Source organism: Taeniopygia guttata, chromosome 7 (genome assembly GCF_048771995.1).
Source record: "Taeniopygia guttata chromosome 7, bTaeGut7.mat, whole genome shotgun sequence".
Lineage (NCBI taxonomy): Eukaryota > Metazoa > Chordata > Aves > Passeriformes > Estrildidae > Taeniopygia > Taeniopygia guttata.
This window is the reverse complement of record NC_133032.1, coordinates 3,432,862-3,458,865: the sequence shown is the minus strand read 5'-3', so window position 1 is coordinate 3,458,865 and position 26,004 is coordinate 3,432,862. Positions and strand designations below refer to the sequence as shown.

General features: G+C 48.8%; 1 protein-coding gene across 7 annotated transcripts in view; it reads right to left on the bottom strand.

The window, feature by feature from the left end:
* The window catches only part of HDAC4 (histone deacetylase 4), a 177,170-nt gene extending 151,550 nt beyond the window's left edge, over positions 1-25,620 (bottom strand). For 4 of the 7 annotated variants that reach the window (XM_030276974.4, XM_030276978.4, XM_072931951.1 and 1 more), the window contains exon 1: positions 24,930-25,050. The gene's annotated coding sequence lies outside the window, so the exon portion shown is untranslated. Of the gene's footprint in view, positions 1-23,163; positions 23,348-24,929; positions 25,051-25,464 lie in introns of those variants that run through there. The other 3 variants (XM_030276973.4, XM_030276977.4, XM_030276975.4) reach the window with 2 other exon arrangements.
* Positions 25,621-26,004: the final 384 nt, after the last annotated feature.

Genomic DNA, 26,004 nt, shown 5'->3' with positions numbered 1-26,004 from the left:
TGTTAATTCTCATCCTCCAACAGCACCATATGAAGCCACTTCAGTCCAACAGCTTCCATATTTTAAAAGCCATATGTATGAGTGGTAACTGTACTTCACGCATCTGTTCCCCAAAGAAGTCTAAAGAAAAATGCCTCAGTGCCAAGAAGTGGTCTTGGAGCAGGAAGGAAAAAAAAACCCACACAATCAATTCCACTCCTACTCTACCCAAGCCTCCAGAAGATTACTAAGAAGCAGCTCCATACTGCCCCAGGGGAAAAACATTCACCATTCCCAATTATTTTGAAGCTGTGTAATAGAGGGAGGGAGAGAGAACAGAGGGGAAGTCACCCACAGAGTCAGCAACCCCTGGCCCTTGCCCCCCAAAATATGGAAGTATAGAAGCAGTAGATACCCTGGTTTGGAGAAACCCCACCTGAGACCCATGCTGACCTAACCAGCCATCCTTACAATGAAAGAACTTGCTCAAGTTCAGTTTTGGGGGGCTCCGGGTTTTTTTTGGCACTATACCAAGTGACATCGGGTATTTCCTGTCCTTGGAAGTGTCCACGGCCAGGCTGCACTGGGCTTGGGGAAACCTAGAATAGTGGAAGGTGTCCCTACCCATGGCAGGGGATGGAATAGGATGGGCTTGGAGGTTCCTTTCCACCCAAACCATTCTGGGATTCCTGAGCATCCCTGTTTTACAGGCAGGTTGTCTCAGGGATTGTGCCGTGCCACTGGCACGAGCTCCCAGCCAACGCCACTGACCCAGATGGAGCCCAGCTGTGTTCTTTACCCAGAGTATCCCACTGCCACAGATGATTTCCCTTCTTTGCACCATAAAACACCATAAAACCAGCAATCCAGCCCTCCTGGGTACTCAGGGGAGCCCCTCCTGCCTGGCCAGGCATCACCCAGCGCTGGGGTGAGGTCACCCTGCTGGCAGCAGCCAGCTCCAGCCCATCCCCACAGATCCAGCTGACTCTGCTCACCCCAAACTGCTCTGGCAGCAGCTCCCAAGGAGTGGTGCCCTGCAGCACCGCTGGGGCAGGGGATGGCTCCTGGGAGCTGCCACGGGAGCTGCCATGGGGACTGCTCCTGCCTTGCACAAGGAGCATCTGTCCACAGTGCAGCTGTGCCACAGCATTTCAGGCAGTGCTGGCTATTCCTGGAAGAGCTCTTAGCACACTCAGATTTGAGTGTCCCTTTCCAAGAAGCAAAACCAGATCTGAGACTTCCAGCACTGGCGCAGTTGCTCAGGATGGGCTTTCTAAAGTTATTTCCCTGATGTGCAGGAAAATGCCTGGGCACTGCTGAACACAGTCCTTTCCTTGCTGTGCTTCATTAAAAACCCCCTTTAATTGGCTGTTTCTCTGCAGCCCAAGTGTCTCAGCATCACCACCACTCTCCAAGTTCCTCTCTGCCCATCTTGCATTCTTAGAGACCTGGAATGCATTCCATGTTTCACGTCAAATTCGAGAGAAAATCACTTAAATGTCATTTCTAATCCCTGCAGGTCTCAGCCATCACGAATGTTCAAGATGTTCCAGTCCCATTAATCAGCACATCCTGTTAAATCGAGCTGGGTCAGCTTAGACCAGGCATTAGCAAGATACTAACATAATTTATTTTCATTAAAACCAGCAGGTACTGTTGTAGCATAAGCCATCTCAGCTGTAGACAAGGATTTGGAGTGGAGTTACCAGATCTCCCTGTCCTCATTTTCCCAACACAAGAAGGAAAATATGAGCGTAAACAGTGAAAGTTTCCCAAAGAAACTGGACTGAATGAATAGCACCAAAAGCATTCAACAGCACCGCCAGTTTAATCTATTCCTACTTCTGCCTCATCCCTGGAAGAGTTCAAGGCCAGGGTCTTGGAGCAGCCTAGGACAGCGGCACATGGCAGTGGGTGGAATGAGATGGGTTTTAAAGTCCCTTCCAATCACTCTGCGATTCCATGATTCTCTCCAGGACAGAGAAGCCCTGTCTCAAATTACCTCCCCCCAAACTGTAATTTTCAGGTAGCTCTTGCACAGATCTCCATGCAGACCAGTGAGTTGCTGCCAGGCCTCCACCTGCAACAGTTCTTCTGTAAATTTTTCCTTTTGCCACCATCTCAAAGAAAACACTCCTTAAATTAAAAGAAGTGAAACGCTGTCTCTCCCTATGCCTCGGATATCAGGAGGCCTAGAGGGTTTTCTAAGCAAATTCTCTCGTTTAGAAACAAAAAGTAAGATTAAAAAGAAAAACAAACCCGAGTTTGTTTAACTTCTGCTCTCAGTGCCTCCCAGGACAAGGGCGATCACCTCTGTCCCGAGGAACAGCGAGTCCACCCTGAGCATCATTCCAGAGGCACGTTCCTGTCTGGCCCAGGCAGGGACAGCTCAGGGCCGCCTGCCCACTGCCCCTCCGCACACAGGAGGCACCTCAGCCCCCGCTGCCACGGCCAGACGGGTCACAGCACGCTCAGCCCGGGTTTTTGGGGTGCAGCTCAGGTTCCACCAGACTCCAGCTGGAGCAGAGATGGGCACAGCCAGCCAGAGCATGCCACAAGCCCCAGTATCACCTGCAGGCCATGGGAACTGGCCTGGCAGACAGCAAGCAGGGCCACAGGCACCATGCCAGGTTTGGCACATCCCTGGGCACTGAGCAAAGGAAGGGCTTGGGAGAGCAGCCAGGGACAGGACAGCGGGCGGCGCCGCAGCAAGTTTCCAGCAGAACTGTGGGCTCAAACAAGCAGGTTTGTCAAACATTATTTAAACAGCACTAGCATCATCACGCTTCCTGCCTCACAGGAGAATTTTCAGAGTCTGGTCACTGCTGGATTTAAAAATTTCAGGACCAGGAGCAAAAGGAACCACTTAATTAATGCCTGTTTATTTCAGCTTGCTTCAAGCAGGGCATACCTGAGAGCACAGGTTCCCTAAACCACGGGGGCTGGTGCATCAGCAGCTGTATCTTCATCACATCCCTGGATCAGACAGTGGCCATGGTCTGAGAGTGCTGTCACCTCCTTGTCACAGCCTCAAATTAGCCTCTGTTCCTGCAGGACAGACTGAGGGGCTGCAGCCCCAGCCAAAGTGCCTCACTTCTCCCTGGTTTGGTGCCTCAGCAAACCACTAACCTCCACAAGGCGTCTTCCCTGGATTTAAAGTAATTCCAGATCTTCTCTTAGAAAGCTTTTTTTTCTTTTTTTTTTTTTTTTTTTTTTTTTTTTTTTTTTTTTACATAAGAATCTTACAGTTCTGCCTCAATAATTATTTGTTTATAGGAAGCTTGGAGCAGCTCCCCTACAAAGGCAGGCTGAGAAAGATGAGGCTGTCTAGCCTGGAGAAGAGAAAGTTGAGTGGAGACCTCAAAGCAACATTACATTTTCTGAAGAGGCTCTGAGGAAGCTGAAGAGGGACTCTGCATCAGGAACTGCAGTGAGGGGACAAGGAATAATGGGTTCACACTGAAAAGAGTGGGAGTTTAGGTATTAGGAAGAAATGTTTTACTGTGAGGGTGGTAAAACACTGGCACAGGTTGCCCAGGGAGCTTGTGCATGCATCCCTGGCACTGTTCAAGACCAGGCTGCACAGGGCTTGGAGCAGCCCAGGATAGTAGAAGGTACAGGAGGGTGCAACAAGATGATCTTTAAGGTCTCTTCCAACCCTTTATGGTTCTGTGATTCTGTGGCAGCATGAACATTCACCTTCCTCCTCCCAGCCCCTTCCAGATGTGCTTCTGTGCAATAACAAGTCCAGATGTGCAGCAACAACTAATGCCAGTCGCCACAGAACTTTATTTAGAGAGCTCTGTTTTTCAGAGCTTGAATTGCTCTCCAGCCCTGATAAGAATCATGGCCTGGGGCTGGGGTTTCAGCACTGACTCAGCTGGGTTACTCGGGACCAGGAGCTCTGGTGGCCCAGCTCTCTCTGACACAGCAGCAGCACTGCTGCCAGCATCCCTTGGAGCACTCGGTGGAATAAAGGGATGCTAGAAGGCCTTCCATATCCATATCCATAATATATCCATATCCATATCCTGGCTCTCCTCTAGGAGCACCCTAGCCCCATGAGGTTTGCTCTCCAACAGACATGGAAACACCACCACCACCACCTTCCAAAAGGTGTCACCACCAATCCTTCGGCCTGGCCCAGATTGATTACGAGATCATTATTTTTTTCCCCGAAATTACCTTCCTTGCTGCATTTAGAAGCAAACAGCCCAGGGTTTACACAAACACACCGACCTGAAGGGAGGCACAGCCTCTCTCAGAGCTCTATCGATTAAATTTCTCCTTTGACAACAGATCCTGCACTTTAACCAGAGAGGGGGAAAGCTGCCTTTGCTTCTCAGGGTTTGTTTATAAAATACTGCCAATACAGGATCCATACACGAAAAGAGGAGGGAAGGAAGAGGCTCAGAAGTGCCTGGAAACAATTTACTGTGACCACAGGGAGACTTACTGCATCTTTATGCAGGATGATGGAATGGCTTGGGCTGGAAGGGACCTCAAAGCCCACCTCACTCCAAACCCCTGGCATGGGCAGGGACACCTTCCACTAGGCCAAGCTGCTTTATTTAGAGCAGAGCCAATGTGAAACAACCTCCTGAGCTCACCTCCCCTCCAGGGACCACCATTTCCCAGCCACCACTTTGCAAGGTGACAAAAAGAGTGGCAGCAGTCCCTAGGACCCCCATAGCCCTGAGACAACATCCCCTCAACTGTTTCTCCAGCAGAATACAGCTTCACTGGATCACTCGCAGGAGAGCAGCTTTCACAACCACTACCCACTGCCCAGAGGTGCTGCTTTTCCTATGGCTCCAGCAACACTCAGACCTCTTCCAGGAAATATATTTGCAAATTTCAAACACCATCAGACACCCCCCTCAAAGAGTTTGGAGTCTCTAAGCAGTTTTCTGTCTCTAAACACACACTGTGAGAATAGCAGGTAACACTGTAAAATCTATTACCAGCTTAATGCTCAACTGTGGCCAGAAGAGCAACTGGATTACCATGGAATAACAAAAACTAAAAATAAAAATAAAGAAGCAAATTTGCTGCTGTGTTAGCCTAGTTCCTCCAAAACCATGCAGATTTTGTGCAGATCTGGACATTCCCCTTCCTTTTCCAAGTACACAGTGTAAGAGTTTCAAAAGGGCAAGAAAACCATCAGAGGTGTGGTACAAATTTCTCATGCAGGTGAAGCAGATTATAATAAACCTGCAGCCCAGACAGAGGTGACTTAAAGATATCACAGTGATGCAGAATCATTATTAACACAAAAAAAATCACTGATCATGCAGCTTTCCATCTATTTCTGTCAGAGATAGAACTTTTTCTCCTACTTTTGCTGGGTGTGAAGCTGAGTGGACCCAGGAGGAAGGGAAGGATCCACAATTTAGAAAAAGCCCAATTTGAAGTGTGCTCTATGCATTACCTGCTCCTCCTCAGCTGCACTGAGAAACTCGGACTTGGGCTGCTGGAAAAAGCAAAAGTTCTCCTGAATTCCAAAAGCAAATTGACAAATTTCTTATGAAAGAGAACAAACACCAAGTGTATGAGGCCAGGAAACCCATGAGATAAGTCACTGTTTAAGAAGTGCCGCATGTCCTGTTGTGAAAAGCCTCCCAGAGGACATCCTCTTGGATGCTGCTGGAGAACGTGGCAATCAAGTACTTTTAAAGATCTTAAAATCTCACCTGGACATCAACCTACAGTCAATAAACCAACTCAGCTCTGCATTGTCCCACACAGATGTGACAGCCCCATCTCACAAAATATAAATTTTGCTCTGTAAAACTTTCTATATTACACTGAAATCAGATATCAGATTCTTTCCAGTTTCCACACCTGCACTCAGAAGTTAAGGGAAATACTGGCAAGTGGAAGTGTTGACACAATACTCAGGAATCCTCATGGAAGGGGGACAGGGAGCACAAGCAGTGTGAGCACTGAAGCCTACACTAGAGTTCGAACTGTGTAAGCAACAATTAAACATGAAACCCAACCTAGTCCAGTTGTTACCAAGAGCTCCTCTCCAAGGGAACACCAGGTACAAACATGCCCCAGCAAGGAGGATCCAGACTGACCAGTCCAGCCCTCTTTGCCAGGACATCCCATCTTTGCCAGACGCGTCATTGCTCTGCAGCACCAGAACCAGAGGTGCTTTTGTCTGAGATCAAAAGCTCAGTATGGTGATTCAAACACACAGAGCACCTCAGAAACACGGTAGCACTTCAAGGAATCAGCCCCAGTGCATTTGTTTAGCAAATACTGACTTTTCCCATCACAAGAGGCTCTCACATGACAGCCCAGACCTGAACAAGCATTGTGCTTCCATCTCTCCCTGCAACTTCCACTCTCTAGCTTGACACACACGGTGAAGATTTGCTACTCACACCAAACACTGTGACCTCTGACAGGTTCTGTGTGGTGGCACCATCAGGGATTCCATCTCTGGGCACATTTATCGTGCACGTGAAATTACAGCGTGTGTGCACCAAGATTTCAGGACTAACCAACACCTGCTCCAAACCTCCCCAGTTCATCTAGGCGCTGCAGTGCTTTCCTGGACAGTCCCTGGGAGAATCCTGCCATTATTCCATAACCAAGTCCCTGCAATATAAGCAGTGCTACACATGCACTGAAGTCCCTGTCAGAAACAAAATGAACAGCCACAAATGGCAAGACAGTATTAACTAATTATGAGCTGCTTTATAAACATGGAACTAATCCACAGCTATAGAAGGGTAAAACCTAGGTGGAAATAATTAATCTAATTACATGCAACAGAAATTCTCTACAGAAACAGTCAAGGAAAACACTTTCTACAGTTTCCTATCCTTTTCCTTCTTATTTTCAAGGAACGCTCCACAACTGGATTTCCAGGGCACACAGATTCCCCGAGTAAAGCTGCTTTTCCCAGGCTCTTTTCAGTTGGGTCTCAAAGTCAGGCTCTCAGACTGATCTCTGGTGGCAGTGCTGCACTTCACCTCTGGAAGTCAAGCACTGAGACATCAGCCCAAACTGAAAACATGGTATCTCAGTGAAAGTGAAAACACCCTTCACCCATTTCTATGTTAAATTAACACAAAACTGATATTATTGAGCTTGCCCGTGGCAGTATTTTCCTCACGAAGTTTCAAACTGACAAAATCCCTCATGGTACCTTGCACAGACACTTTTGCAAATCACCACCCTGACCAGCACTTACAGCTGCTCTGAAAACCAAAGGTGCCTCCACAGCCTAGAAAGAAAAATCTTCTGGTAGATACCCAAAACCACCAAAGTTTTGTGCCCTTTCTCCTTCCTTGCTAGGAACACACAGGAGTATCCACATGATTCACAGCAGTACCACTGGGCAGATCTCTCAGCAGTTTTTAGACCTTGACAAGTATTGATGTTGAAACCACTGCAGGTATCCCAATACACAAAGATGCAAAACCACTTTGGGAACAACTAAGTGCATGAGGAACGAATCTAAATCCTCCCAAGTGTCACCCAAAACTCTGAACAAAAGTTCCCAAGCAAATCTGGAAATAGCACCTCATGGGAGCCCCAATTTAAAGTAGCCAACAGCTTGGAAATCATTTTTTTCAGAGTTGAGCAGGAAGAGCTGCAGATTCAGAAACGCAAGTGACTGTTTGAAACCTGGGACTGTGCAAATCTGCAGGAATACAGAGCCCTCCTTGACTAGCAAGACTCTGGCAGAGGGTCTGAAAGAGCAGGATGCTTCTGAGCTCAATCCAGTTTCTCAGCAAGAGCAGCAAGAACAAGCAGTCTCACAGATGGATCCGTGTGGGAGGGAGAAAGGATAAAAGTCTGCCTCAGGAGCCTGTTCCAGCTGCTACCAGAGCCTCACAGGAGTCGGCACAAATTGGGCAGAGCTACCTATAAAAATCTACCGTCTTGGCTTTTTCTGAGGCCCTCTTCTTTCCCAATTCCATGTCTTTCCTCCATCCTACTATTTCCATATTTGAAGGAGTCCAAATCAGATAGCTGAAAGTAGTGCTTGACAGAAGATGAATGCAGACTGGGAGTTTATCCTGTTTCTTCATCCCTGCCTTGCAGATCACCCTCACTACACACACTCAGGAGCAGAAAAATCAAATTTCCTTTTAAATGCTTGACTGGGAAGTGATTAAAAATGGAATATTTGAGGCCAGGTTGGAACCTGAACCAGTGAGGGGCAGCCCTGCCCATGGCAGGGGGGTGGAACTAAATAGTCTTTCAGGTCCCTTCTGACCCAATCTCTTCTGTAATTCCCTATTATTTTTATTCAGAATCCCCTCAGCAACATTTTCAGTACCAGGAAGAGGCTGTGTGGCCAGCAGATAGGGAGCTCACCTCACTGGCTGAAAGCAATTCTTTACCTGGGGTTGTTTTTCAGCTCCTCAGGTAGGCAAAGGCAGAGAGAAAAACATTTACCTTTTCTATTCACGTACTTGAGCTGTTCCAGCCACATCTGAACTTCTTGTTCCTTCTGACAAAGAATCAGAATTACTGGTCACTAGCTGTGCCTAACCCATCTGGTCTCCCAACATAAAACAGCTGAGTACATGTGTCATCAATCACTGTTAATTACTTTCATTAATTTGGAAAAAGAATATTGACTTTTTTTAAAGAACAAACATTGTTTAAGGTCAGCCTAGTTCTCTTTTTTTTTTAATTGAATGCTATCTGATTATCAGGAGAAAATTACTTGGTCTGAACACTCAAGCAAGCCTGCCACCCAACTCGTGCAGTTCTTTTGCCTGGTGAGACATTTCCTCAAGTCTTTTTCTGGAAGGGCCTGTTTGATCCAGAAGCTTTGTGCTGCTCTCCAGTGCCCCTTGTTAACCTTGCTGCCATTCCCACCTACTGCCCCCGTGGCTTTGGCAGTCCTGACCTTTGGCATGCTCTGGGAAAGAAACATGCCCCAAGGTCTCCACAAACATGGTGCGTCACCATGGAGTGGACATTTAGCCCCTCTGCTGTCGGCTGCAAAACAGTGACACAGACACAGATCACAGCTGTCTGTGCCTGCTCATCTGCAGCAGAGCCTCTGCCAGCACATCAAACCAGCCAGGAGCCACATGGTGCCATGCAAAATTCCCCTGGACTGTCCCCCTGCTCCAGAGGCTGTCTGGGATCACCTCTTGGCTCTGCATGAGCTCACCTTCCTCCCAAGCAGAGGAGTCCCTCTCCACACCTGCTCACGAAGCCTCATCCAGTCACTCTTTCTGGAGCAGCCACTTCAGTTCAGTGTTTGTTACATTCTTCCATGCCTCAGTTACTGGCTCCAGCACTGCCCACATCCAGAAAACTATTTTGTTTGAGGACATCCCATGTCACTCCTGGCCCCCAGACCCAGGCTGTGCTTCCCAACCCACTGCAGGAATGTGTGCAGAGCTCAGGCGAGCACCCTCACACCCTCACCCACAAAACTGGGACCTCATCACAGGCTCCTAAGTTTACATTTCGCCGCGTTTTATCCCTCCTGTCCGGCACTGAATACCAGTAATGATACCAAAACACTGCCCCTTCCCACAGCCACCCCAGCAGCCAGACTCCAGTCCCAATGAACAGCACATCATTGGATCACGGAATACCAGAATGGTTTAGGTTTGAAAGAGCACCTCATCCGAACCCCAATGTGTGGTGCCACTCTGCCATTTCTCCCTTTAAAGGGCCTGTTTTCCTAGAGCAAATAAAAATGTCTTACAGCCTGTGAGTGCACTTGTGTATCTTATTCAAAGGATCTTTACCTAAATCCAAATTTTACATACAGGCATGAAGGACAATGCACCAAACAGAAAGCAAGAATTCACAACTTTGCCTTTAAAGTGCAATATAATTTATTTTTATTTATTAGGAAAACCTGTAACCATTCACAGCATCCCTCTGCTGATGGGATCATCCCTCAGGGATGATCACAGGGCAATCCTAGGCATTCTGCTCAGTGCTGGCTCCTCTGCCAAAGCTGCTGAGACTCCAAGTCCCAAACTGCTGAAAAGTGAAGGGGCAGGAATCCCCAAGGGAAGCTGAAATAAATATATAGTTTTATATTCATGAGAGTTCTACCATTTTTAGTTTTAAATCACAATTAACATTTTCCAGCCACAGCCAGGATAGAAAACCAAGTAAGTCACCACAAACCTGTAAGTTCCTCTGCTGTACCCCTCTGAACAGGGTTACATTTCTCATGACCAGCATCATCCTTTAATGAAAACTAGAATCTTCAGGCAAATATTCCAGTCTTAAAAGCTGACAAGCAGGAAAGGCAAGGAAGGAACAACTGGCACCACTCAGACTTGAGGAGTTTCAGGTTTCAGGTTGTTTGTTTTATATTTATGTTTTACAACACCATCAAAACCAAAGAGGAGAAAAACTCTTTAAAGAACTACCTGCAGGTTACCTTGACAAAGGCCAGTGAACTTTTGGGAAATTACTTTCCAGGTGCTGCTCCCAACATCACAGTGGTTCTTTAACTCATTGTGAAGGAAGAGCTCCATTTACTTTAGGATTCACATTTTATGTGGCCCACTTTGCCTGTTTGAACAATGTGAACATAGCAAGGCAAACTGGAATTGTTCTTGGCAGTAAGAAAACTGGACTGTAAAACCACACAAAATGTTGGACATATTTCAAAGACTGACACAGTATCTGCCATGGGGACTTTTTAAGGTATGTTTTACAATACTACCAGTCACCAATAAGAAAGGGATTTAAACTCTGTGTCCTCAAGGAAGCCTTAGAGCCCTAACTTAGGGTTTGGGTTTGAAGGGACCTCAAAGCCCATCCCATTCCACCCCCTACCATGGACAGGGACAACTTCCACTATCTCAGGTGGCTCCAACCCTGTCCAACCTGACCTTGGACACCTCCAGGGATCCAGGGGCAGCCACAGCTGCTCTGGGCACCCTGTGCCAGGGCCTGCCCACCCTCCCAGGGAACAATTCCTGTCCCATATCCCATCCATCCCTGCCCTCTGGCAGTGGGAGCCATTCCCTGTGTCCTGTCCCTCCGTGCCTTGTCCCCAGCCCCTCTCCAGCTCTCCTGGAGCCCCTCTAGGCCCTGGCAGGGGCTCTGAGCTCTCCCTGGAGCTTCTCCTCTCCAGGTGAGCACCTCCATCTGTCCAGCGTGGCTCCAGCCCTCAGAGCAGCTCCATGGCCTCCTCTGGACTCTCTCCAGCAGCTCCAGGTCCTTCCTGTGCTGGGCCCCAGGGCTGGGACAGCCCTGCAGGTGGGGTCTCACCTGAGTGGGGCAGAATCCCCCCCTTCCCTGCTGGTCACAGTTTTTGGATGCAGCCCAGGATTTGGGGGTTTGGGATTTCTGGTCTGCAGAGCTTCTCATTCACCAACACCTCCAAGGCCTTTACGGCTTTCCACACTAAATAAGGCAGACAGAATACTCCTCCCTGCAACTGTCTCCTCTTTCAGGGTGAGAATGAAGCAAAGTAATTTACACCTGCTTTTGTACCTCTTCAGCCTTGAAAAACATCAAAGCCCAACCTTAGGGGTCTTTCATTCACTTTCCTGTAGCTCGGGGTTTTGCACCTTTGCATGCTCCTAAATCTCCTCCTGTAACTTCTGGCTAACAGCTGCAGCTTCTGCACCAGAAGGAACTGCTGGGCTTTCAAGATAAGCTGCCATTAGTCACCAAAGCTCTGCTCTGCAGGATCTCCTCTCACCTTATCACCTGCTGCTTGGGATACTCTGAAATAAATGAACCGGGAAAGAATACAAGGTGAAAACAAAACAAATCCAAAGACTCTGCGTGTAAGCATTAATCAGATCCATCTTGTACCTCGCAGGAAGTTGTACTGAGGTGGGTTTGGTGTTTTCCCCGTGGTAACAAGCGACAGGACAGAAGGAAACAGCCTCAGGTTGTGCCAGGGGAGGTTAATGTTGGGTACTTAGAAAAACTTCTGTATGGAGAGAGTTGTCAGTCCCTGGGCAGTGGTGGAGTCCCCATCCCTGGGATTTAAAAGCCACGTGGATGTGGCACTTGGGACATGGGTTAATGGCAGTGCTGGGGGAACTGTTGGATTTGATGATCTTATAGAACTTTTTCAACCTAAATGATTCTGTGTTTCTATTAACATAATGATTAATAAATTACATTACAGCAGAGGGGAAAAAATGGCCTGACAGCCAATGCCTGCAGCCACCTCCAGCCAAGGGCAGCCCCTTCCTGAGGGAGATCATGCACAGCCTCAGCACACTCTGACAGACAAACACCTCCTCGGGAGGTCAGGCAGCTGAACATTTACATTTCGGCACCAGTTTTACATTCAAGCAAGTCGCAGGGCCACTGCAGAACAAACACGAGTCCCATTACCTCAGAGCACTCGGCATGCAAAGCACACTTAGGTGGGGGGGTGGTAAAGGAGATTGCAGGAATTTTTTCCTGAGATAAGATCGAGTGAAAAGGAGCAGAGGCTGCTGACATACCTAGACTCCCAGAAGCCAGTAAATATGCAAACGAACGGCCATTTCTGCCAGTAACACTCAGAATATAATATATAGCATTAAACAAGAGAGATAAGGCCGGCTCTGAATCCACACGGAGCAGCTCCCTTTGACCAAGACAGCTTTACTTCTCACTCCAGGAAATCCTGAACAAAGCTTTCTATTCAAAGTCTCCACTCTGACTATCACAGTGTTTATGAATACCTTTGGCCATTTACCTTTTACTAGTCTGATTGCAAGTGCTATTAAAAACTCTACATAAAGCCATAAACCACCCTGGAAAAGCTGCATCCATCCAGTTCCAGTCACAAACCTTTCCCCATACCAAGACAGGGCTTGCTGCCCTGAAGCCACAAACAGCAAATTTCACACGAGATGTCAGAGAGGAGAAAAAAAGAGGGTGTATTGAGTGTGCATCCCTGGATACAGAGATTACAGAGCAAGAACTGAAGTTGATGTGACCTGATAGCAATGATAAACTCGGGAGATGATAAAGGCATTCCCTGGACATCCATCTGTTGTCCTTGGGGTTTGGACAGACATACCAGGAAGAAATACGGACACATGAAAATATTAAATATAGACATGATTTGTTCTCATTTATATGAAGTATATACATGTGAAATAAATAGATGTATATTCAAACACCACAGGCAAAGAAAGCATTTCTTATTTTCACTCCATTTTATCTGCCTACCACCTCTGAATCAGCGAAATGAGCGCAAAGGCCAGTGCTGGCTCTAGTCTGAGATATGTATTTTGCACATTGCTAAACAAAAGTAAAAGCAGCTCTGTCCTGCCACGGCAGGGGCTGAACTCAGCCTCAATAACTTAATTCCATTTGATGAGGCTGCTCCCTAACAGAGTTAAAACAGCACAACGTGCAGCCCTCCTCAACAGCTCTTGGCCGCTCTTCTGAGACTACAGCACACAGACAAGAATATCCCGTGTCCGTGTCAGAGTCCAGAGCATCCCTTTGGCTGCCCCAGATGTCTCCAGACCCTGGCAAGGGGCTCAGGGACTTTGGCAGCAAGTCAAACACCTGTGGCTTCGATTTTAGCCCATGGGAGAGGCTGCCAACCTTATATGAGGAATTACAAGCCAAAAGGGTTTGAACAGTGTAATAGTGGAATTGACAAAGGGTGGAAAAGTAGAATTTTGGGATTTTTTAGAATGCAATTCAGGGGTACAAGATGGAGGAATCTGGGCATGCCCTGGCCTTTTCTTCCTTCTTCTTGTCCTCCGTGTCTTGGTGTGATGGTGACACTTCTCTATTGGTCTAGGATAGGGACACACTGTCCAACATAGATTTTAGGTATTGGTACAGGAACTGTAAACATGGTACACATAATTTTGAGTATATAATGTGGGAGAAGCCTGGGGCTCGGAGGAGACTGCTGTGACTTCTGTACTAGCTGGACCTCAGCAGGTCAGAGAGAAACTATCATAGAAAAAATATATAAGAAAAAAATAAACAACCTTGAAAACTCGGCTTCACGCATTCCAGACCTTTTCTTCAGCAGCTGGGCTAGGGAAAAAAGGACTTGCACTCTGCTGGGGTCTTGCCAAGTGACCCTGACATTGAGAACTTCAAGCAACTGACAGCATCAGAAAATAAGGACGTACAGAAGCTAGGGAGATGTAAAAAATAAAACCCAGACCTTTGCAGGCTGAATAAGCCTCCCACATGTGGCACAATACAACAGGAACAATCTCCCCAGCAATGCCAGGCACTGCAGGGAGATGAAAGCAGGCTCCAGCCCTTCAGGAGCAGGACCTGCAGCCAGCAGGGAGGCCTCAGGAATTCCCAGGAGAAGGAGCCCATCCCCAAACGTGTGGCAAGCACGGCAGAGAACAATCCAAGAGGAGGTGACTGGAGAAAGCTCCCAGTGCTGCAGGAAGGTTATAACAAAGCAGGTTTGCTGGCAGGAGAAGCAGAGACATAGACAGGGCTGAGAGGGCCTGCTCCAGGAGAAAAGAGCCGAGGGAGGAGGGAACAGCCCAGCAGCTGAGAATTGCCAGCCCAGGGAACACCTGTGCTCACCTGAGCTCAGTCCATGCCCTTCCATCGCAGCCAGTCCCAGCACAGCCCTGGCAGGAGAACACCAGGACCTGGCCTGTGTTTGCCTGGGTTTCACAGCCACACTTTGCTGGCTGGCTCCAGCATATGCTCAGAACAACCTTATCCCTATCCTGAGGCTGCCATAATTCCCATTTTAGCTGCCAGTGCTAGGAAGGAGCCTCAGAGCTATATGCTGAGGCCCTGGAATTTAAATATATGATAACACTGTAAATAAAAGGAAACAAATTCCTTAAGGAAAACCTTTTCACATGCCAGATCAGTTCCCAATAGTTACTGCTCTGCTTTGACAAGAGATAAATATTTACAGTCTGAAACAGAGAACACCTGTGTTGCAATACTGGAACGCAAACCTTGTCAGTCCTGGTATCCTGAAGAGAGGGTTTTGATATTTTAAAGAAAAAAATTAGAAATAAACCCCCAAGCTGAGCACTTAGAAGCACACACACATTATTGTGCTCCAAAACAAAAACCTGAAGGTAGTCACACAAAGAAATTGTCAAACATGCTGAATCCAGAACAGATTTTCTCAAAAGGAGACCTCATCCCCCAGGGAATGTAGACAGTTTACATCAAAAGTCTAAATTATTGCCAAAAATATGCTGCTTTTTTTTTTATTTATTTAAATATAGTCTAAGTTGATCCTCTTAGACATTCCGCCAGCGAATGCAGGCACTCAAGATTTTTCCTACTGGAGCAAAAAGGCAGCAAGGAGGACCAGATGTCCATATCCAGCTCCTTGGACTGAGGCATCCCACACCAGGAATACCCTCAGGAAGAGGGAAGAGAAAGGCTAACAGCTAAAGCCTGAGCTATCTCTGAGCTTCCAGCATGACTCCCAACCTGATCAGCTCCTTCCAGCTAAGGAAAGAATGTGGGGAATGTCATTCATACTAGCACTTGGGAAGATGGAGGCACAGGAAGTGTACAATGGCTGGATATCCCTGTCCCGAGGAGGGTGATAAGCCTGCAGCAAGGAGATGCTCTCATTTCTGCACAGCTCAGGTTGCTGGGGTTTGCTGCCATTTTAAATGAGCTAAACACCTCATTAAACATGAGTGGGTTTTTTTGCTGCACTGTCTGAGAAGCCCAAACTCCTGTTTCTGAGAGGACCTGCATGAGGCCAGCCTGGCTGAGCTGTTACATGGCAGCATTTCACATCTGAGGTGCAGTTTTCCTCACCCAACCGCTGCTGGGCTTTTTATGGCCCGCTCCATTTGAAGTGGGGCAGCCTGGTGGGAAGAGTTCAATGTCTACCTGCCACTCTCAGTTCCCTTACTTCCTCCTCCCCTTCCCAGGGAATTATTCCCCTGGGCAGTACTGTCCTGCCTTGGCCTGGCTGCTGCCAGGGCCGGTGCTGCTCCACAATCCCATCCCTGCAGTCAGCCAAGCCTTATGTTCTGTGCTCAAGTTCTCCATTTGCTCCCCTGCTTCCAGCATCCCTGCACAGCAGTTTATTTTTAGACCAGCATTTTTAGAGCAAAGCCCAGAAGCAGCACACTTTCAGTGCCAAACAGAATTCAGCTGTGACTCTAATGCTGTCAGCTGACAGGAGGACACTCGGGTTTGGTGGCCACACAACGCTGGTGTGACTCTGTGGCTGCCACCCAGGGCCACTGCTGGCCCATGGGCTCTCCCAGCTGCACACACCAGTGGCCCTGGGCTACCACGAGGGATGGTGACTCTGCCACTCCCTAGGCAGCTCCTTCCAAAGCCTGACAACTCTTTCAGGAAAGAAATTCCTCCTGATGTCTACCCTAAATGTCTGGACAGAGAACTGTGCTGGCCCAGGAGACCCCAGAGCTTCCCCCTTGCAGGTCCACATGAATGCAGTTTGGGGTCACCACTCACAGCCAGCTCAAGGCAAAGGAGAGATCCCTGATGGCTTTACCAGGTGCTGGATGAAGCCCTTAGCCACCAATATAGACAAAGAGAAGTGCCCCAATATACAAAGTACTTTTTTGCCCAGCTTTATCATCAGCTTTCTGGGGTCAGAGATGGTTTTCAAGTTCTAGATACTAATATTTGCCTTCTTTTGACTATGGCTTGTTGTTTCAGCGCAATTATAGAATAACAGAATCAGATTCAGCAGGTAGCACCACCACCTTTTTCGCTGACAGAACACAACCTAGTAGAGGCAGCAGCACCAAGAGACACCCAGACACAGCAACTGAGATGAACAAGACCATGTAATCTGTGTAAATCCACCCAAAATCTGCAGGGATGGCTCAGAAAATTGCACAGTATAAGTCTTTTCTACTCTCAACAGCTCACAGAATGTCCTCCTGAACAAGACTGCAATGACAAGGCCATCTTCTCCAAGGCATAAAACAGTCAGTGACAGAGCCACACTTTGCCCTGAAATCACATCAAGCCTTTTTGCCCACTGACCCAGAAGTCTCCAGCTTTTCTACAGGTTCGATAATTTATAACAGAAAACCTCAGATTACTTTTCCTCGTCACAAGTCAGTGGTTTTTGCAAAGCTTCACGCAGGAAATGTTTTTCCTAATGTTAAATATTTCATTCACTGTTATGATTAAGCCCATCCTCAAAGGCTCCATCCAAGGCACAGAGATGAACAAGAGGATAAAGAAAAGCCTGACAAGGAGAGGCAAACACAGCCCCCAAGGAAGCATTAGGCACCTACCATGTACAGCCAGAATAAATACTCCTTTCTAGTCCTCTCCCTTCTCCTTTGATCATGCTTCCAGGTCAATATCTTGTGAGAGCCTGTCCAGACTCAAATGTATCCTTCAGCCTCCACCAGGATCTGACAGCAGGTAGCAGTTGTGGAAATAAGTAAGCAAAGAACATTTCCTCGCAGCCAAAGCCCTGCTATTTGACTCAAAAAGGAAATCTGTCTTGGGTAGGAGAAATGCACAACAGAATCCACATGGAGAGCAATTTTTCTTTTTTTCCCATGCATCAGGTAGTGAGGAAGAACTGCTTTGCACAGGAAGCAAAGACAGGCTGAGCTTTGCAAAAACACAGAGATCCTGCTCACATTCATGGAATGTTTAAGGTTGGAAAAGACCTCTAGGACCACCAAGTCCAACCATTAACTCAGCCAGGTCTGTTTCTTTCTCTGCCCCTGAAGATGTTCCAGCAGCACAAACCACACTCAAACTGCACCATCTCCCTGGGAAGGCAGCAGGAAGCTGTACTTCACTGTGTTCTTGCCCTCTCCAGCTTTAAAAACGTGCCAGCCTTCATCCCCTCCAGCAAGACTTCTACAAGACATGATCCAGTATCCTCTGAGTTATTCTGAAGCATTCTGTGCTCCCTTTTTCCCCAAGCAGGCTGAAGAAATAAGCCAGGCTTCCCAGCAGGACACACACCCCGTCGTGCTGCACAAGGCTGAGCTCGGTGTCACTGTCCTAGCGCCTCATTCCCGCTGTGCCTTGGACAGGTCCCCTCTCCTAACTCACCCACAGCACTGGAGACAGCAATTTCATTTTACTGCAAGTCTCTGCTGGCTGGAGAAGACACCTGTCTTCACTTGAAGAGATGAGTCCCACATATGCAGTGCTGTAAAACATAACCCAGCCTGCAGAAAAGCTCTGTTTTACCCATGAATTCTTCCTTCAGGACCCATCCTGACAGAAGGGTCTGCACACAGCTCTTCCCTTTCCAATACTCCCTGGGAGTTCCATGATGTTTGCATCCCTGTCTGTCTGCAGTTGGACCCACTGCATCCAAAGTCAAGGCCCACAGCCCATCTTCCATCTCACCCCACCTCCTTCTAAACCAGGGTTCACAATTACCTGCCCGTTTCTCCCTGCCCCGAGCTCCCAAGGCTAATGCTCACGGACTGTTCCAGTCTGCACAATCCTTGTCATAAAGGTGTGAAAAATGCCATTTTTCCTCACTCTTGTGCACATTATTTGAGTAGAGAAGCAAATCTCACCACTCCACACACACATGGACCTGCAGTAAAAGGCAGCCCATTTTTTTGGCTCTCCAGGAGAACCATCTATATGAAAGATTTTACCAGAATCCATCACAAACAGTAACAAGTAACAAGTAACTGTAGCTCCCATGGGGGAAAATGTAACCTTCCAAATGCTTTGAAAAACACTCCTGAGAATTTCTTGGGTACAGCACCAGGATTAATTCCTTATTTCAGGATCACATTGAGGACCCTTTTCTTGGAGATGAAACTTTGTCAACACAACCCCAAAACCAACCTGAGCATTATTTTCCCAGAGCCGATGCAACATAATATAACATAAGCTGTTGGAGCACATCAGGAAAATTCAGGCAGGAGAAGGATGTGACAGCCCAATTATGAGTAACTGCTATTCCTCAAAGTGGAGTTAACACAAATTCTATCAGCAAACCAATGCTCCCGCAGACACGTGACAAATGGAAGTTCATTTTACACAGAACAAGACACAGTGTACCAATGCTCCCAGAATTTAACTGTAATTAAGTCTCACTGACAGACACCTCATTAAAGCACCACTTCTTCAGAAAAATTAATGAAGTGAATTATTTCCTATGTGTGAAATATCAGGGTTTTTCACTGCTCATGAAAGATACATGGAGTTCGGTTCAGCTGGATGTCACTACTCCCCAGAATGAAGGAGTGACACGCTTAAAAAGACATTTAAAACAACACATCGCTGTGCTGCCAAAACCCAGGCTGAGATGCTCAGCCCCTGAACATTATTTTATCCTGTGATGGCAGAAAATAAAACCCCTAAACCACAATTCTTCCAGCAGATACAGACAGATAGATACAGAGATAGATGAAATAACTGGCTTGTTATTAGAAAACCAAACTAAATTAAGATAACCTAATTTTGGCCAAACTAAAAAAAAATTATTCTCAAGACCCAAAGATCCAGTTTTCAAATTGCAACTTTTTGGGGTTTAAATGCTTCTTATGTGAGGAACAAGGGTTCACCCACTGACAAGGGGTGGGGCAGAGGGCTGAGTGTGCCCAGGACCACGAGCCAACACACATTCCTCTGCACTGGGTGATGGCTCTTTGAGGCACATTTTAATCAAACTTCTGAGGTAATATCCAATACAAAATGAGCTAAAAAAAATGAAGCTGATCAAGATGTGCCCAGTAATGAATGCCAGAGAAAAGGCCTGAATTTTCATAAGGGAAGGCCAAGCTGTAATTCCTTGCAAAGGGAAAACCACAGCAGCTTTCCAAGAGATTTTACAGTCCTTTTCTAATTGTTCCCTTTTTCAACATCATTATGCAACCTCTGTGTGCTTTCCTGCTTCTCTACCCCCACTTTATTTCACCCATTCTTTCCCCACCAACTTCTTTTAAATGCTCTGAGGCAGCTCCTTTAAGACAGTCAGAAAAATAGTGCAGATTTTTCCCTCCTCCTCTTCTCAGTTTAAACTGCCCAAATCTTTCCGGTGAAGAAGCATTGCCCAAAATCTGCTCGCTATTCAAGCAGCCCTGGCAATGACAAGCAGCACTTCATGAATCATCTGTTATATATTGCCTTATCAACACGGTCCACTGCAGGAGAAAGCAAACCTGGCCCACTTTGGGCTTGTGCATAACACAATCAAAATGCAAGTGGAATTAATTACAAGAGGGCTCTGAGCTCATCCAAGGATTCAATATAGGCTATATATATACATACATACATATATATATATATATATATATATGTATTTGAGGTAACCTAAATCGAACCAAAATGCTAACAGCCATTTCCTCACGCACCACACACAGCTTTTACTTTAATATTTTAGAAAACTATATACCCCTTTTATTGGTTTCCAATACTGTCACATTTCTAATTATTAAAGCAGACAGCATTACTGTTTCTGTTGTTTGTCAGCTTCAGCTATTTGAGGCAAACACATATTTTTATGGTTTTTTTTCCCCCAAGCTCAGCAAGTGAGGGGAACCTTGCACTGCTGTGTTTCCTTGCACAGCTCTGGAGCATTGGCATGCTTGGAAGCTGGGGAAGCTGGAAGCCAAGGTAGATGGAACAGAGAGGCTATCCATGAGGGAAGGGGGCTCAAAACTGAAAAGCAATTGTGAATTCAGTGACAAGACAAATCCCATTGGTGTCTCTGCCCAGTGAAACATATCCTTACAAAAGCACAAACTCAAGGGGCTCCAGCAGGACTCTGATAAAATCTAAACCCACGCAGACTCGTTAGCAGGATTGAAAAATACGATGGAAGAGTGATGGGAAAACTGGAAACACACTAAAGGTGAACTGGCAGAGGAATGAAGTAGAATGTGACACCACTGAAGAAGCCAGCAAGAAGAATATTTTGCAAATATTTAACAAATGTCATTACCAGTGGCCCAATAAAATGTTCAATTAATATTTCCTTGTGGTTTGGGACAAGCTCTGCCATTTGAAACAGGCCAGCAACAGATCCCACTGAGCAAATAAACTCCTTTGTGTATACTCAACCACGGGTACAAGACAAGTGAAATACAGTCCCAAGAGCTGTGGGTTCATATTTTTTTATCTATAAATATAATTACACAATGCCAAGGAGTGCACAAACACTTCTTTAGCTGGAGAAGGACACCAAAGAAGTGTTTTAACCCCAAGATTAACCTGGCACAGCTGGGCAGTGAGCACTCAGGTTCTCAAACCTTGAAGGGAGCATCACTCAACCCACAGAGATCCAGGGTAACCTCAACAGCACATGGGGACAGCTGGTTACAGCGACCTTACAAAGGCACAGCGTGGCATACCTGCATGAGGGGAGCACTGGAAGATGAAGGAAAACTCCTGAAATATTTGATTTATCCCATCTTAGGTATTTATGGGCAAGTTTTAGTCTCAACACTTCATTTGCAATGTGTTTGGGCACTTCAGATATAGAAAGTCTGCAGCTTCCCCTGATTTGAAACCTGCAAATGAACCTCGAGGACAAGTTTCAGGTACTGCAGCAAGTTTCTGGATCACAGATACACCTTAAGCTGGTTTTAAAAGGTCTATTCCCCAGAAAGCAAAGCATTTGAAAGAGAGATAAAGAGAGCAAACTGAGCTAAACCCAGAGGCAATTTTAACCTTTGTTTTGAACAAGTCCTGCTCCTCACCCCCGCGACTGCGTGTTTTTAAGGTTGAAGACTCAACTCCAGCTTTCCAGCAGGCTATAAACAGGCAGCTCCTGTGCTTCCACCTCTGCCCATGGGAGGAAGGAATTCTCCCCTGTGAGGGTGGGCAGGCCCTGGCACAGGGTGCCCAGAGCAGCTGTGGCTGCCCCTGGAAGTGCCCAAGGCCAGGTTGGACAGTGGGGCTTGGAGCAACCTGGTCTAGTGGAAGGTGTCCCTGCCCATGGCAGGGGGTTTGAGGTTGTAAGGTCCCTCCCGACCCCAACCATTCCATGACTTTATGGCCAGGAGAAGAACTTGCACTGACCATGGGGGCTGCAGTCACTCTGCTCAAGCTGCTGCTCCCCAGGAGTAGTGGGCAAACCACAATGCTGGCACATCACAGGCTGGTGCTGAAAGCAGAACAACCTGACAAGCTGGGCAAAGCCTCCACTGAAAATCATCCCTCAGCTAACACAGGTCCATGGAACATGCAAATGCAAGCCTTCCCAGTCCAGATGCTCCAAGGGCTCAGGAGGCAGTCTAGAGTTCAAGCCCTTAAAGATCTGGGCAAAACATGTTTCTTCAAGACAACCCACTGCCATCTGCACCTACCGAAATATCTCCTATCAGGTCCTGCTATCAGGTAATTTCTTCAGGAGTTCATCAGTCCCCAGGTGTCTGTAAACACATCACTACTAGTTTAAGAAAAACCCCTCATTCCTGTATTTACCTTTTCTTGTATATACCTTTTCCTGCTGTTACTGCACTGCTGTTTTTTATCTTTTCTGCATTACTGGGATGTTGCCTGTGAAACATAAGCACAGCAGATCGTTGCACAAAGATTATGCAAGAAACTATTCTTACTGTTTTCATCTACTCTTGGAATGGTTTGGGTGCAAAGGGACCTTAAAGGCCATCCAGTTCCACCCCCCTGCTATGGGCAGGGACACCTTCCCCTATCTCAGGTTGCTCCAAGCCCTCTCCAACCTAGCCTTTCTTTATTTTCCCGGTGATTCACCATCAAAAGGCATGCAAGAAAGTGAAACTAATTTCCACTGTGGAGGTCACCGATACCCCACACCAGGACCTGCGTCTCCTCCACCTGTTATCTTCCACCCTGGGCTTCTCAAGAACTTGGTAATTCACACCAGGCAGTTCTCCTCTACTTTAGGATCATCTGTTTAGGAGATTTTAGGAGATGGCAGCACACAGACACAGGCTGCCCAACAGACATCTCCTCCCAAGGGAATACAAGCTTTTCATGCCATACGTGTGCTTCCTTCCACGCCTCCATCCTGCTGAGCAAATGATAAATTTTTCTGGTGTTCTAAGCCGATTTTCCAAAACGCTTTCTTCTCTAATCTGTCTCCTTTCTAAAGCTAAGTCCTGAAGCAACACAAACAAACAAAAAGCAGAGTGGCAAAGTTAAAATTGTGAAGATTTAAAGATATTTTTCCCTAAGTTTAGACCACCAAGGCCACAGCTTAATATCAACACTGGGAATCTGTCAGATGCACATGCCATCCACGGATGGAGGGAAAAAGCAGAGAATCCTGGAAAGCAGCATCTTCCACATTTCACTTTACCCAGAAAATCTGCAATCACTAAAACTTACTCTAACTGGGTGGCATTTTACATTTCCAAATGTAATTGAGTGAGCGTGTTGCCATGGCGACAGTAGGGTTCTGCAATAACTTTGTTGCCTTGTAATTGCTGTATATTTGTATACAAGCAGCTGAGCTTTCTTTAATTCAATGCCTTCAACTCTTCCAGCGAGGCTGCAGAGCGTCGGCAGCAGCTTTTTAGGCTGAGAACTCCTAACAGTGGTGCTGGAAAGATCAGAAATTATTAAAACTCGGCGCCGCGACCGACCGCGTTACACACACACAAAAAAAAAAAAAACCCACCAGGAAACCCGGCCAAGAACCAGATTATTATATAAACTTCAGAGCTCCTTAGCTTTTAAAAACGTTGCCGCTGCAACAACAACAACAAACAAGAAAAAAGCACAATTCAGATAATTAACTCTAGGTAGATTTGGCAACAAGCAAAGCACTTTGAGGGCAGGGAATAAATGCAGCATGAGTCCCATTTATTGACAGGGCATAATAGCACTAAATCAAAACGCGTTGGCCAGGGGATTATTCAGTCGCTGTAGCTCCCGGGGCCAAAATAACGCTTGCTCCATCTCCGCGGCCTCAGACCAGCGCTCTGAGGACAAGGGGATGCGGCTGGGGAAACGAGCACCGCACCGAGCTGCCTGGTGGGAAAGAAGCGGCAAGCCGGGAGAGAGCCAATGCTTCGCTGCACGCCCCATCCCAGGGTTTTACAAGGCATTTTCACACCCTGAATCCACCCACACCTTCCCGGCACAGATCCCCACTCCTTGGGAGCGTTTTCAGAGCTGTAATCCAGCCCGGAATATGAAGCAAGGCTTGAACACGAAATCCTCCCGTACAGGCGTTAGCGGCGACGAGCCTGATTTATGCAAATCAGCCAAAACAGTCTATTGACAGGCAAAAAAACCACCAAAACCAGCACCTTCCCCTGCGGAGTGGGCGCACAACACAATTACGCAAGTGCTTTGAGCGAAGGGCAGGTTCCCTTCCCCTCCAGCCGCTGCCCAGCGCCGAGCACTGACAGTCAAATTATTGTTATGTAAATCCATCTGCTCCGCCGAGATGTCACCAACACCCCCGAGAGCACATCTGGGGCAGGCAGCGGGCAATATTTTGGGGGAGCACCGGGATCGCGCAGCATCTTCCCCTGATAAATCCCTGCAGCAAAACCCACACGCGGCTGCTGGGCAACACCTCCCTCTCTCCGCGATCCTCCGCCAGCCCAAAGCTCGGCTTTTTCTGCTTCATTTCGCCCCGTGCAAGCCAAGGCTTGAGGTTTCGCAGCAGCACACGTGCTTTATCCCCCCTCGAACCCCCAAAACCGGAGTTCTGGCGGCGAGGCTGCAGCCCTGGGCCTCGGACCTGTGATTGCCACCGCCGGGCTCTCGGAGAACGCCGCGCTGCCGAGGGCAGCACCCCCTGTTTGCTCCTCCCGGGCACAAAAAAAAAGCCATTTTGGGGCATTTTCTCCAGGAGGAGGTGAGTGCCGCGGGGCCCGAGCCCGACAGCCCCGGGGAGCGGGGTGAGAGGACGCAAACTTTCTCCAAGTCCCGCGTTATTCCCACGATAAGGACAAGGGAAGGAGGCGCGGGAGGAGAGGATGGAAGAACCGACCCCGGGCCGCGGCCCGCCCGGCGCCCCAGGGCCGCGCCGCGGGCGTCGCCCCCTCCGCAGGGCCGCGCCCGCCCCGCCAAGCCGCGGCGCCGGGCCCCCGTACGGCGCTGCCCGCAGCCCGCCGCTCGCTCGCCCGCCGGTCACTCACCGCTGCCCGCATCGCCTCGCCTCGCCCCGCACGGACCGAGCGCCGCCGCCGCCGCCGCCGGGGGGGACGAGGCGGAGCCGCGGCCGCCCGGGAGGGGCGGGGCGAGCGCGCGGGGGGCGGGGCTGCAGCCGGCGGCGGCCCCGCCCCCCCATTCACAAAAAACCGGGCCCCGCGCGCTGAGTGGGCGGCGGCGCTGCCCGTCACGCCCCCCGCGCCCCGCCCGGGCCGGGCCGATGGCGCGCGGGGGCCCCGCCCCGCCCGGCGTGCCGCCCAATCAGCGCGCGGCCTGGGGCGCTGCGCAGCTCAAATCCGCCCGCCACCACCGCGCGCGTGCCTGCGATTGGCCGCGCCAGCTGCCCGTCACCTCCCCCTCACACGGCCGCGGCGCAGCGGCGACCAGCGGCCCCCGGGAGCGGCCCCGCCGCGCCGCGAGCCCGCCCGGCGGGGAGGCGATCGGCCTTAAACGGCCCGCGCCGCGGGCAGCCCGGGCGCGGGGGCGGCGCTGCTCGGCGGCGGCGGAGCGGCGCGTACTGACCTGGGCAGCGGGCGAGGCGGGGACGCTGCGCGGCGATGGCCCCCCCGGCGCGGAGCGCGCCACCGACGGACTCAGCCCGTGACGGGTTCCGCCATCTTGGAAATTTTTTTAGATGGAGGAGTCACGTGGTGCGACCATTTTCCCCCCGCAGCCAATCAGCGGGCACGGGCTATTTATAGCCGCGCGGGGGAAGGGGACCAATCGGGCCCCGCCCCGCGCGCCCCCGGTCACGCCCCGTGGCGCGCGGCCCGTCGCCATGGCGACCGGGGGGCGGGGCAGGGGCCGCCATGTTGGCACAGAGCCCGCGGCCCCGCCGGGATCGGGATCGGGATCACCGGACCGGCTTCCCGAGCCCCCATCCCCGGAGGCCACAGCAGCTGCGAGCCACACCGTATAGACCACAGTGTGATAAAACGTGCAACTTTGGCGTTTTTTTGCCCCCCGGTTCACTGCAGCCACGGCCCCGCTCCCTCATGGGCCGTCCTGTGTTTTCCGTCAGGTATCGCCTGTAACAGCAAACAGCTGAAGCGAGGGGTAAAC